Source organism: Gorilla gorilla, chromosome 1, assembly GCF_029281585.2.
Source record: "Gorilla gorilla gorilla isolate KB3781 chromosome 1, NHGRI_mGorGor1-v2.1_pri, whole genome shotgun sequence".
NCBI lineage: Eukaryota > Metazoa > Chordata > Mammalia > Primates > Hominidae > Gorilla > Gorilla gorilla.
In genome coordinates, this window is record NC_073224.2 from 22,268,036 (window position 1) to 22,281,510 (window position 13,475).

Sequence of the window (13,475 nt, forward strand, 5' to 3'; positions counted from 1 at the left end):
TGAACCTAAAAGGACCATGCCTTAACAGTGCAGACGGCATCCAAGGGCTAGGGAATAAATCCTAGGACTAGGGGCAGAACTGAAGCTAATTTTGCCCGAAGAAAACCTCTGCAAGTTTAAGATGATCCATCAGTAATTTAATTGCCTGCTAAAACAAAATTCAACACTTTTCATAAGAAAATAAAAGAATCCAGAGTCTCTACAACACATGATTCAGAATTTCTGTTACACAATAAAAAAATTACTACAAACATAAAGAAAGAGGAAAATGTGTCCAATGGGCAAAAGAAAAAAAAGACAAAATAAACAGACCCATACATGCCTTAGATTTTGCAATCAGCAGCTAAGGACTTTATGCTAAATATATGTAAAAGTCTACAGGAAAATATTGATAAAGTGAGTGAAAAGCCGAGAATGTCAGGAGATGTTTGAACAGTGACAAAGATAACAAAAATTATAATTGGAAAACACATCTGAAATCAATAATTCATTGGCAGCTTAAACAAAACAGAGGAAAGGACTAGTGAACTTGAAAGCAGGTCAACAGAATAATTTAAAGTGAAGCACAGAGAGAGAAAGATTGGGAAAAAATGAATAGAGCATTAGTGACTAGTGGAACAGTATTAAGCAGTCTAATTTATGAGTATGGGTAGTCCCAAAAGGAAACAAGGGCTAAACAGAATGTTTATATACCCCCGAAGTTCTTATGTTGACTCCTAATCTATAATGTGATGGTATTTAGAGATGGAGCCATTTGGAGGTGATTAGGTGATTAGGAATGGGATCAGTGCCTTCATAAAAGAGACCCAGAGAGTTCTCTTGCCTCTTCTCCCATGTGAGGTCACAGCAAGAGGATGGTTGTGTATAAATCAGAAATTGGATCCTCACCAGACACCAAATCTCCTGGCACTTTTGCGTTTGACTTTCAGTCTCTAAGACAGTGAGAAGTAAGTTTCTGTTGTTTATAAGCTGCCCAGTCCATGGTATTTTTGTAATAACATCCCAAACAAACTAAGACAATGAGAGAGAGAATAAGACAGAAAAAATGTTTCAAGAGTTATTGGCTAAATGCTTTTCTTTTCTCCAAATTTGGTAGAAATGCTGACCCATAGATTCAGGAATCCTAGACAGAATAAGGACAAAGAGCACCACAGCTAGATTCATCATAATCATACTCCTGAAAGCCAAAGATACAAAAGCAAACCTTAAAAGCAACAGAGAAGAAAAGACACATTACCTAAAGAGGAACAGCAATAAGGATGCAGTTAACTTCTCATGGGAAATAGTGGAAACTTGATGTTACTGGAATGGTATTTTGAAGTGATAGGAAAAATTTTAACCTAGATTTCTATATGTCTGGCAAAATGACATATTTTCAGATAATCAAAAGCTGAGATAATGTGTCACAAACACACATGCCCTATAAGAAATGCTAAAGCCAAGTTCTTAAAGCTGAAGGGAAATGATACCTGATGAAACAATTGAATTTATTGGAAATTGTGAACATGTGGGTAAATATAAAATGTTATTTATATATATTTTTTAAAAATTTAAAACTTAATTGGCAATTTAAAGTAAAAATAATACAAATATATTAAAGGTTTACAACACTTGTAGAAGAAAGTGTGCTATATTTCACAAATTAGAAGACTCAATAATATTAAGGTACAAATATTTCATGAATTAATTTATAAATTTGACACTACTCAATCAAAAACTCAGCATGCTTTTTGGTAGAAATTGACAAGCTGATTCTAAAATTTATATGGAATCACAAAAAAATTGAGACTAGGCAAAACAATCTTAAAAACAAAAAGTATCATTAAAAGACATTAATTTATTACTATAAGGACATAGACATCAAGACTTTATAATACTGGTAAAAATAGATAAATTGATCATTTGAAAAGATTTACAGAGCCCAGAAGTACATACATACATACATACATACATATATATATATATATATATATATATATATACATATATATATATATATATAGTGGTTGTTTTTAACCAAGGTTCCCAATCAATTCAATTGTGCTATATCAACTGGATATTCACAGGGCAAAAGAATGAGCCCTACCTTATTCTACACAGAAAGAGAAATCATAGTTCTACACATAAAAGCTAGAATCATAAAGCTTCTAGAAGGAAACATAGAAAAATATTGTGAGCTTAAAGTACACAAAAAACTCTTAGGACACAAATAACACTAATCTCAAAAAAATTCTACTTTATTTCTACTTCATGATAAAACAAGGACTTATACTCTTTTTAAAACACTGTTAAGAAAGTTGAAAGGCAAATTAGAGAGTAGAATAAAATATTCTTAATACAAATATCTAACAAAGGACTCATATGGAGAACATATAAGTGACTCATACACCTCAATAATAAAAAAGGCAAACAACCAATATTTTAAAAATAAGCAGAAAACTTGATCAGGAAATTTAAAAAGGATGATATAAAAATATCTAATAAGCATAGGAAAGTATGTTCTAACTGTGTTCTAATATGATGTTCTAAACTAACATCATCAGTTTTCAGGAAAATGCAAATTAAAATTATCATGCAAATTAATATTATCATATCACTTTGTAGAAACTAAGATGACCAAAATTTAAAAGACTGACAAAACCAAATGTTGGCTAAATTATGGAGCAACTGGAAGGCTCCTAGGTTACTAGCAGGAGTATAAAATGTTACAAGTACTTTTTTAAATACTTTGGCAAATACTTATAAAGTTAACATACATCTACCTTATGACACATCAATCTGACTCCTTTCCCAAGAGAAATTAATATTATGCCCACAAACATCTTGTACATGAATAGTCATAGTAATTTTATTCATAATAGCCAAAAAAGGGACAGCGCTGACATGTTCCTCAACAGGATGACGGATAAACAATTATGACATAGCCATGCAATGAAATGCAAATTAGCAATAAAAAAGAATGCATTACTGATATACAAAATGACATAAATCAATCTAAACAATGCACAAAGAAGTCTCACACAAAAGACTGTAAACGAAAAAGTGTCTGAGTGGAGTCTCAATCCGTTAGAGATTTTAATTTGCCAAAGTTGAAGACATGCCTGGGAAAACCACAAATCACAAGAGCATCTGTGATCCATGCTTTTTCTAAAGAGGGTTTCAAGAACTTCAGTACATAAAGGGTAAAAGGCAAGCAGGAGGGGAAAGAGAAAAAAATAAAAGGAAGGAGGGTTGGGTGTATTAGTGCATTTTGCCTTGCTATGAGGGAATACCTGAGGCTGGGTAATTTATATGGAAAAGAGGTTTATTTGGCCCAAGGTTCTGCAGGCTGTACAAGCATGACACTAGCAGCTGCTTCTGGTAAATCCTCAGGATGCTATTACTCACGGCAGAAGGTGAAGAGAGAGCATGTACGTCACATGGTGAGAGAGGGAGTGAGAAAGACACTAGATATTTTACCAATCAGATCTCATGGTAATTAATAGAGTGAGCACTCCCTCATTACCTTGGGTAGGCCGCCAAGCCATTCATGAGGGATCTGTCCCCATGACCCAAACCCCTCCCATCTGGCCCCACCTCCAACATTGAGGATCACATTTTAACATGAGACTTGGAGGGGACAAACATCCAAACTAAATCAATAGGCAATGAGGCAAGCGGTTACAGTCTTGAGAGGCTTTAATTAACAATCAGTAAATCTATATTTTACTTGTGAAAAGAAGGAGTAGAGGAAAAAGTCAATTATGCATTCATTTCCTGCTCTGTAAATCTACATTTTACATGAGATAAAGTAAACATGTGATAAGCCGAGATGTGCGTTCATCTGTGGGGGAGGGGCAGAGGGATGATTTCTACTCTAGTCCTTGTTCCATACTGTGAAGATAAGCTGGTAATTGAAATTGTCAGGGTGAGATTTAACAGAACTCTGTTTCAGGGCTACTTTATAGGGGGATTATGTATCTTGAAAGATCTGGGGGCCCACAAGAAATTTTCTCATGAGCAATTTGTGAGGGAGACCATCTAGGGAGATATGCAACCTTATATTGTTGTGAGAATCTGGTTTATATATGTGAGGCTGTGACATATGGTTGTGAAATTTCAGCTATCTGTTTGGGAACAAAAGGAAGGCAGTTTTTGCTTCACTCTGTTTCCAAGCTTAACTTTCCCGTTGGCATGGTAAGTTTGGAGTCCCAAGATTCTATTTTCCTTTGCAGGAGTACATACTATTTTGTTTTATTTCTCTGAAGTTCTAGAACAAGCAGAACTAAACTATGGTGACAGAAAGACAAATTTCACATGTTCTCATTCATGTGTGGGAGGTAAAAACTGAAACAACTGAACTCATGGAAATAGACAGTAGAATGATGATTACCAGAGGCTGGGAAGGGTATTGGGGAGGGAGGACAAAGTGGGGATGGTTAATGAGTGCAAAAATATAGTTAGATAGAGTAAATATGACCTAGTATCTGACAGCACAAAAAGGTGACTATAGTCAACAATAATTTATTGTATATTTTCAAATAACAAAGAGAGTAGAATTGGAATGTTTCTAGCAAAGAAATGATAAATGCTTGACGTGATGGAAAAATTAAAAAAACAGAAATCAGAATAGTAGTGGCCTCCGTGTGTGGGAATGGGGGTGGAAATTGACTGTAAAGGGTGATGGACATATTCTATACTTTGTTTTGTATATGGTTAAATTTGTGTTCATCAAAATGTACACTTAGATTTGTTTTTGTTTTTGTTTTGTTTTGTTTTTTGAGACGGAGTTTTGCTCTTGTCGCCCAGGCTGCAGTGCAATGGTGCGATCTTAGCTAACTGCAAACTCTGCCTTCTGAGTTCAAGTGATTCTCCTGCCTCAGCCTCCCAAGTAGCTGGCATTACAGGCCCCTGCCACCATGCTTGCTAATTTTTGTGTTTTTAGTCAAGACGGGGTTTCACCATGTTGGCCAGGTTTGTCTCAAACTCCTGACCTCAGGTGATCCACCTGCCTCTGCCTCCCAAAGTGCTGGAATTACAAACGTGAGCCACTGCGCCCAGCCTTAGGTTTGTATTTTATTGTATGTACCTCATGATTCAAAATCTGGGTTAATTTGTTGCTTTATGGTAAACGAAATCTCATGAACAAACCGCCTAACTGCCATTCCCCTCTCCTCTACCTTTTATCTTTTTCATCCGAGTTAAGAAATCTACCATCTTGGCAGCTCTGGCATATCGGGGAATGCCAACTTGAGTTCAACTTCAGAAGACACAATAGGCTTCCTGGAGGGAATATAGAAGACCTCAGGATACACACTTGGTCACTGGATTGAGATTCTTGAATGTTAGAAGAAAGATCCAGGTAATTGCTGTCTTGGATGACTAAGAAACTCAATCTATTGTGTGTTTACCTTCATGGACAAGAAAAAGGAATTCTGTCAAAATTAACTGACAAGCGACAAAAAGAGCAGTTTTGGAATGTGATGCTGTGTATCCCCAGGGAAACACATCATGTGTTCATAAAGAAAAAGCACTGCAAGAAAACTTCAGCAGACAAAGCTAGATGACAGCCAAGATTCTCTGAGCCATTCAGTTTTCTTTGCCTGGTGAAAATGATCCTTAGGGTCCAAGCCATTTACAGGGTATTCGGGGTCAAACACTATTTCCCTATTGTTTTCTCTTGTTATCTCTTTAAGGTCTTGAAGAAGGCATGATAATATCATACTTCTATTCTTCACCAGCATTATGAGCCAATAGAGAAATGGGATAAATATCAGGTGAATTTTTATTGAGTAAATGGCGTTGGTGAATGCAGCTTAGATCTGCAGGCAAGTAGGCTTCCTAATACTTAGCTGCGATCCACTTAGGGGATTTTGGGGCTCAGAAACCAATACTCCAAAATACGGCATTTTGACAAACTGAACTAAAGCAGCCTCAAGGTCCCTCAGACCTCCCCCAGCCTCCACAGTTTCTCCCAAAACATGGGAAAAAGCTGTTCTCTGAAGTTCCTTTATCTGCCTAAAGTCCAGAACCACCAAGGAGAACAATTGGTTTTTCTTCTCTTTCCTGTTATCTCATTATCTACTGCAAGAAAGCAGACCCACATGTGACCACACCTGAACAGATCCTTTATAAGACAATGTCTGTCTCTCCAACTCAAATTCCAAAAAGAACTACTTACCAGTTAATCTCTGTTCCCCCTCCCTTCATTCTCCCTAGTAATCACATATTGCCCTTCAACAGGGTTCCTCTCCTCCCCCTTTCCCATCCTTATTTTGTCAGGATCCAAGCTCCCATTCTTTTGTCACCTCAAGATGCTATATAAGCTTCTGTACCCACTGTGGGGCTGGATCTTCATTCTGAAGCTTCCCATGTATATATATTAGATAGATGTGTATACCTTTTATCCTCTTAATCAGCCTTTTGGGAGTTGATTTTTCAGTGAACCTTCAGGAGGCCCAGGGCCTGGGCCCCTGCAAGGCAGTGCTGGGTCACTCTGCCCTCCACCACCAGGCAAGGCTTCTGTGTGTAAACTTCTGCAGGGCTGACAGTAATCAACAATACGTTCTCTCTGCAGTCAGGTTCCCTTTCAAAAAGGAAAGAATAAGAGGATTAAAATAATGCCTTACTTTTCTTCCAAACTCCCAATCAGGGAAGACTCTCACTTTCCCTGGGTGAGGCTGGGAGTGTTTTGCTGATGGAGCTCCATCTACGTGGGAGTAGGGATGACACATCCCTCCCATTAACATTCTCTGCGATCAGGCTTGACAGTCCTTGACTCTCCACACCCGGGCTTGTTCAGCCTCTGGAAGCAAGGATGACTCATGTGTTGCTCTAGTCATCCCTAGTACTGTCTTCCTGTTGCAAATCCTTTCCATTAAATAACCCTGATTTGATCACCTATCTTCTTGGCACTATGTGTATACCACAGAGACTTTTTTTTTCTCATGTGCCAGGTGGTATCTTCTGCCTCTTGGTAGACCTTAGTGGAACCAGGGAGGCAGTATCCTGGCACAGTTGAGGCTCTGGAGTCAGACCAGGTTTGGATCTCATTTCCAGCACTGCTTATCAACATCAGCTGGGACAAGCGCCTTAACACCCCCTGTGTTTAACTTTCCTCATTTGCACAAATGGGATAATCATAGTCCTTACTTCACAGGTTTGTTCTGGCATATAACAAGTGCTCCATAAATGTGGTCCTCCCCCAACAAACTCTAGTCCCATGCAAGGAACACACTATTTGGCATATTGGTTAGACCCTTCTTTCATCTTTTGCAGTGTTCGAGTTTCTATCTTCCCAGTCCCTAACTCCTTGATACCTTTGGCTTTCCCTAATTTATGTCCTTATGCAAACTGCGACTTCGAGCACCTTGGGCTCTTGGCATCACCTAGCAGCTCCCAGCCTCCTCCTGATACCTCGTGACTCTGATTTTGGACCACAGCCTTGGACCTGGCTGCTGATTTTTTATTTTTAGTATCAACTTCGTGTGCCCTCAGGTTTCACTTTTGTTCTAGGCTGCTCAGCAAGGTACTTGTCTTTTTGTTCTAAGGAAGAGGTACTTCTGTTCTGACTTTTGTTGAAAACTCCTTCCCTCTGCTCCTGATTCACATCCTCCAAGTTTTCCTGGTTCCTTCTCCCTGTGCCGCTGCTTGGAATCTTCAGTTCCTCCCTGTGTCATCTTCTCTTCTCAGCCATTAAGTTGACCACTTCTCCCATAGATGAAAAATAATAACACATCTTCCCTGCCTCTCCCTTACCACTCATCCCCTTCATTGGCAACACACTGAAAATACTTGTCCGAACCTGTGTCTCTCTGGCTGCCTATCCTCTCACACTCAGCTCACACTTGCCCACCTCTAGTTAGGGCTCCGCTAAAAAATATCCTGTGTGACCTTGTGCCATACCCTTCTCTTTGGATATCAGATACTCTGACAGATGATGCTTCCCATCTTCTGATTTTGGTTGGACCAAAAATCTTGTTTTTGTTTTTTTTGAGACCAACTCTTGCTCTGTCACCCAGGCTGGAGTGCAGTGGCGTAATCTTGGCTCACTGCAACCTCTGCCTCCTGGATTCACGTGATTCTCCTGCCTCAGCCTCCCGAGTAGCTGGAATTGCAGGCATGGATGGTCACACCTGGATAATTTTTGTATTTTTAGTAGAGATGGGGTTTCACCATGTTGGCCAGGCTTGTCTAGAACTCCTGAGCTCAGATAATCTGCCCGCCTCTGCCTCCCAAAGTGCTGGGATTACCAGCGTGAGCCACCGCACCCGGCTCTGGACCAACAATCTTTAATGCCCCTTTCAGTTGTGTCTAAGACAGATGAACATGGTAAGGTTGGTTTTTGCTGTTAATCTCATTGCTTCATTTATAGTAATTCTCACTTAGATTAAATTTTTAAAGTAAAAAAATTCTAAAGGAAATTGTTCATAAGAAAAGGAATAAAAATGAGCATCATTTCTTGTAATGGAATGTAATACTATCGTATCTTGCTGTAATACTATGGGGTGCCTAATGCTTTGATATTTAGTATATTTCTGTGCCTGGAAGGCTGAAATTTGTATTCACTTTGTGATTTTAGTCAAATAAGAAAATGACATTTATTGATCTATTGGCCTGTTATAGCTGAATTTAAGGCAATAAAAAGAAAATGGCAATAGTATATATATTGTCTATAGAACAAATAAGAGAAAATGTGCTATCTTATTCTTACTTGAGTCTCAAATTATTTTATATTTTTCTAATTCTGCTCATGTGTATGTAAATATAGCTGATGATCACCAGGAAATAAGCTGGTTCTTAGTAAAAGTAACACATCAAATTTATGTTTGAGAATTATAGGCTAGAAAAATACATAATTCCTATGTTATGTAGAACAGTGACGATTTTGCTTCTACAAGAACAAGTCTAATAGTATTTCTATTCTCTTCTTCCCTATCCCATTCCACTGGCTAAACTAGCTGTTTTCTAGTCAGTACCCCCAGGATGCTCTTCGGATTCTCTCGCTTCTGTCCTGGGGCAAAAGAGCCTTTACCTTTGGAACTTGAATAGGGAACATCTTGCTAACTCTTACAAACACCATCCCTGTAAAAGTGGGGAGAAATCCCAGATGTCTAAAAGGGTAAAAGCTTTATAAGTGAGGAGGAATTCCAGAAACCTAAAACCGGAAGTAGGCAGTGTCGATATTTCTTGTATATAGTCTCTTTCAGAGCCAGTCCAGTGTAGAAATCTTCTCTCTAAAAGATGTCAGACGGGTGGATCACGAGGTCGGGAGTTCAAGACTGGCCTGGCCAAGATCGTGAAACCCTGTCTCTATAAAAAAATACAAAAATCAGCTGGGTATGATGGCGGGCGCCTGTAATCCCAGCTACTTGGGAGGCTGAGGCAGAGAATTGCTTAACCCGAGAAGGGGAGTTTGCAGTGAGCCAAGATCACGCCACTGTACTCCAGCCTGGGTGACAGAGCAAGACTCCATCTCAAAAAAAAAAAAGATGTCAGGAGTAGGCATATATGAGAACAGATTAAAGATGATGAAAATGTTTTACATTTGCATGTTACCTTGTAATTTTATATATCATGTTGACTGCATTTAGTTATTTGACCAGTATGGGCAGTCACTCACCCCAGTTGAAGTTTTTGTTATATTTTGTGTATGGTTGTTTAAGGTGTTTTTTTTTTTTAAATCAAAACAATATGATAGCACTTGAAAGCAGAATATGCCACTTCAGCGTAAGGATTATTTTGAGCTGAAGGCAATTGAGAAGTAGATACAAGAAAAACTCTCTGCTCTGCTCTTATTTGCCTAAAAAAGCAGGACCTAAATTTGTAAAGTCATCCTCCTTTCCCCTCTACCAAGAAGGACAAAGGTTTCTCAATGGAGATGACTTAGGTTCTTAGCCTGAAAACCAGTACCAGAGGAATTTACATAACAAACTTTACTAACCAGCCTTTATCCACCATATTTGCCTTCCCACAATTTGCTGCCTCTAAAGTTTCAAGATCCTTTTCTTTTGTCCTCTAATTTCTTCAAAAATTTCTTGTTCTTTGTGAAGATGTTATATAAGCCAGAGTTCTAAGCCACCTGTTTGAGAACCACTGATTCTCTCTCTCCCATGTATATATGAGATATACATGTTAATAACTTGTTTGTTTTTTTCTTGTTGATCTGTCTTATTACAGCAGTTTCACTGACGATCTCAAAAGGTGATGATGATTCATTAACAAGATGGCTTAAATTGTTTCATCCATCAGCCCTTCTCACTTCTTAGTTTTTGTTCAATCTGCTGCTTCTGTCTAGAATGACTCATTCAGCTTTATCCATCCTTCAAATTTCAATGCAAGCACCACTCTCTTCAAGAACCATTCCAGACACCTTCTCCCTGCACTGTTGTGAGTAATCTCATCTTCCCCTGGAATGATGCTTGATATCCTAGTGGATATGAACTGTGTCTCAGCCATCTCTACTGCTTTCATTACGGCATAGTCTTCTGAACATGATACAAACTCATCCCATGTTTCTGAAATGGATATATTTAAGACAAAAATGTTAATAGCACCTCCAGGATGCTGGTTTCCAGGATGAATAACTGCCAATGCAAAAATTAGCAAAGTCAAGTATAAATTTCCTACAAGAAAAAAACTGAGAAATAAAGGTTATAGCATGCAGAATAAACTGGAATGCAAATAATCAAAGATCAAATACAATGTATTGAAGAAAGTGCATTGTTTATTTAATGTGTTTAATGTTATATTATTTTAGAGACTGCATTTTCTGTATCAGCAGCCACCCAAATGACTTCCACCTCCTCCACTTAGCTTAGTCTTTACGAAGATGACAATGACAGAATTTTCATTTCCAGCCTACCCACTTTCTGTATCCACACAGAATTAAGTGCATGGTGAAATAGTCACCTCCTACACTCACAGTCCTTTTTCCCAGGTGGCTGTGGAACCAGCAAAACAAGAACTTCCTTTAAAGAAATCACAGTGTGGTGGTGATTACAGTTATATTATAGCTTTTTGCCTGTGTGGATAACATTCAAATGATGAATTAACTGTTGATCCATTACTTGAGAATTTTTCTATTAATCCACTTCCCGACAAATCTAAACAGGGGAAAATGTCTTTGCAAATTGCTGTTGAAAGTCCTTATTCTAGCTTCTGTGGATAGACTCACTTTCTAACTCTGCTAGTTCCTCTCAGGTTCCTGACATTTGCTTCCATTCCATCATCCTTGAAAGAAATCAAACCCTGTATCTACCCAACCGAAAGAAGCACGGCACAGTTTTCTTGCTGTAGTTTACAACACTGTTTTATGGATTCATTTGTTTCTTACCAAGCATTGGCCAAGTAGGGAGGCAGGGAAAACGTAGAAGTCCAACCATGTAGCAAAGCCCTGCTCTGTGGCCAGCTGAGACTTTTAGTTGCAAATTATTGAGCATATCATGAGGCCTTAAGCCAGCTCCTATGTTGAAGTTGTTGGCCATCATCACTGGCTACTATTTTGCCTTTGTTATTAGTATCCCTTACTTGCCTGATAATGAATCAGACATTCAGATTGGACGTTTATTGGTTGCTCTCACATCTGTCTGAACATGTCAGTCATCATAGTATTTCTGCAGGGTGGGCATTACTCACCCCTGGGCTCAGAGAAATGAAGTGACTATTCAAAGTCTATTAATGAAAGGAATAGAATTGCAACCTAGGTTTATCTGACTTCAGATGAAACAACTGTATGATCTTGAGCTCAGATCCTTCAAAGTGGAGAAATATGAGCCCACATCTCCTCTGACACTCAGACGTTTCATTGCATTCCATTGTGTCTCTTGGCTATTTTTCACTTTTTTCCCCAACCCTGTGAACTTTTCATTTGCATTCTCTTATGTTGTGAGTACACATCCCAAATTAATCTTGGGAGGAAGGGCAGGTAGAATAGGAGGATGAAAAGGAGGATTAGGAGTGGTCCCACCAACATCCTCCCTTGTACAAGTAAACAAAATGTTTTGCAGATTTCTCCTGCCTAGCTACAGCTTTTTCTTTTTCTATCCATGCTCATGACTAATTCTCCACACAAGCTCCCCAATAATTCATATATTAAGCCATGGGGCAGACACCAAAGTGCTGTAAAATTCATGGGATTTTTGTAGAGTTCCGTTGCCACAGGGTATAATTACCATGAAGACCTTTATGTGATTCACAGCTGTCTTTAGTAGAAAAAAATCTATTGATTGTATTGTTTCCCCATTCATCCTTGCTCTGGTGTTGGTAAATTGAATTCAAGCACAGTCTGTTATCAAAATGTGAAAAATCTACGCAGACATGCAGATTTAGCATTAATCATGCTAAGAACTAGACAATTTTCCTGGATACATAAGGGTTTAATAAGAGTGAAACGTAAAAGATATCTAAGTTCCTCTAAATTTTATGTAGAGTTCACATGTGTGATATTTTATTCTTAGTTAACAGATGCAGAAAGACAAGGTGAAGAAAGGAACTTAATTTAAATGACTGTTTCTCTAGCAAAGGCCATTTCCTCTAGTCAAAATGAAACCTCTTTAAAATTGAATTGGGAATATTTCCAAGTCTTCTATTTATAGGACATGAGAATTGTCCTCTGGAAATGACTCCACCTGGGTACAGTTGTCATTATCCACGAACAGAGGATTTTGCTGTGTGTTATGCACTGAACTGTGTACCCAATCTCCACATTCACATGTTGAAGTCCCAACCCACAGTACCTCAAAATGAGGTCTTATTTGAAAATACGGCCTTTAAAGAGATGATCAAGTTAAGATAAGGTCATTAGGGTAGGACCTAATCCAGTATAACTGGTGTCCTTATAAAAGGGGAAAATTTGGACACAGACAGCCATACAGGAGAACTCCATGTGTACATGAAGACTGCCACCTACAAATCAATGACAGATCCTACCTTCACAGCCCTCAGAAGGAATTAACCCTGCTGACACCTTGATCTGAGACTTCCATCCTCCAGAACTAGGAGAAATAAATTTTTCTTGTGTAAGTCATCCTGAGGCAGGATAGGTAGTCAAAGAAGTGACCACGTCCTTGGCATGCAGCAATGGTAGTGACCATACAGTCAACACGATAAGCCTTATCATTTGCATGGTAATCGAGCTCATTCAAGCAAAACTATCTTCAGTAGGGACTTTCCCTTCTAGAAAGCATGAGCATTTTGATTTTACTTGTCCTCAAACTGACACTTTGCTCATTATAATAGTAAAAAACACACCCTTGCGTGGATATTTAAGATGTTAATGTGACATGCAATCTATGAACAAGCATGTACAGTTACTGCGCAGGTGCACCCCAAGGACCACCCAGAACATGCTTACCAGTTACACCTGTTTCCATCTCCTTGCGAATAATCCATAAAGGGAGTCTCCCTAGAGCCAGTCTCTGCTCTCTCATCTTTATGAGCAGACTGCTCTGAATTCTTTCTCTCTCAGGGTGTGCTGTCTATTCTGCACTTAACTT

At 38.6% G+C, this 13,475-nt stretch overlaps 1 long non-coding RNA gene across 1 annotated transcript; it reads left to right on the plus strand.

Moving 5' to 3' along the window:
- The first annotated feature begins 4,243 nt into the window (after positions 1-4,243).
- LOC134758324 (uncharacterized) lies at positions 4,244-10,551 on the plus strand. The gene is made up of 3 exons (XR_010133384.1): positions 4,244-4,319; positions 5,186-5,341; positions 10,159-10,551. It is a non-coding gene; the product is annotated as an uncharacterized lncRNA (long non-coding RNA).
- Positions 10,552-13,475: the final 2,924 nt, after the last annotated feature.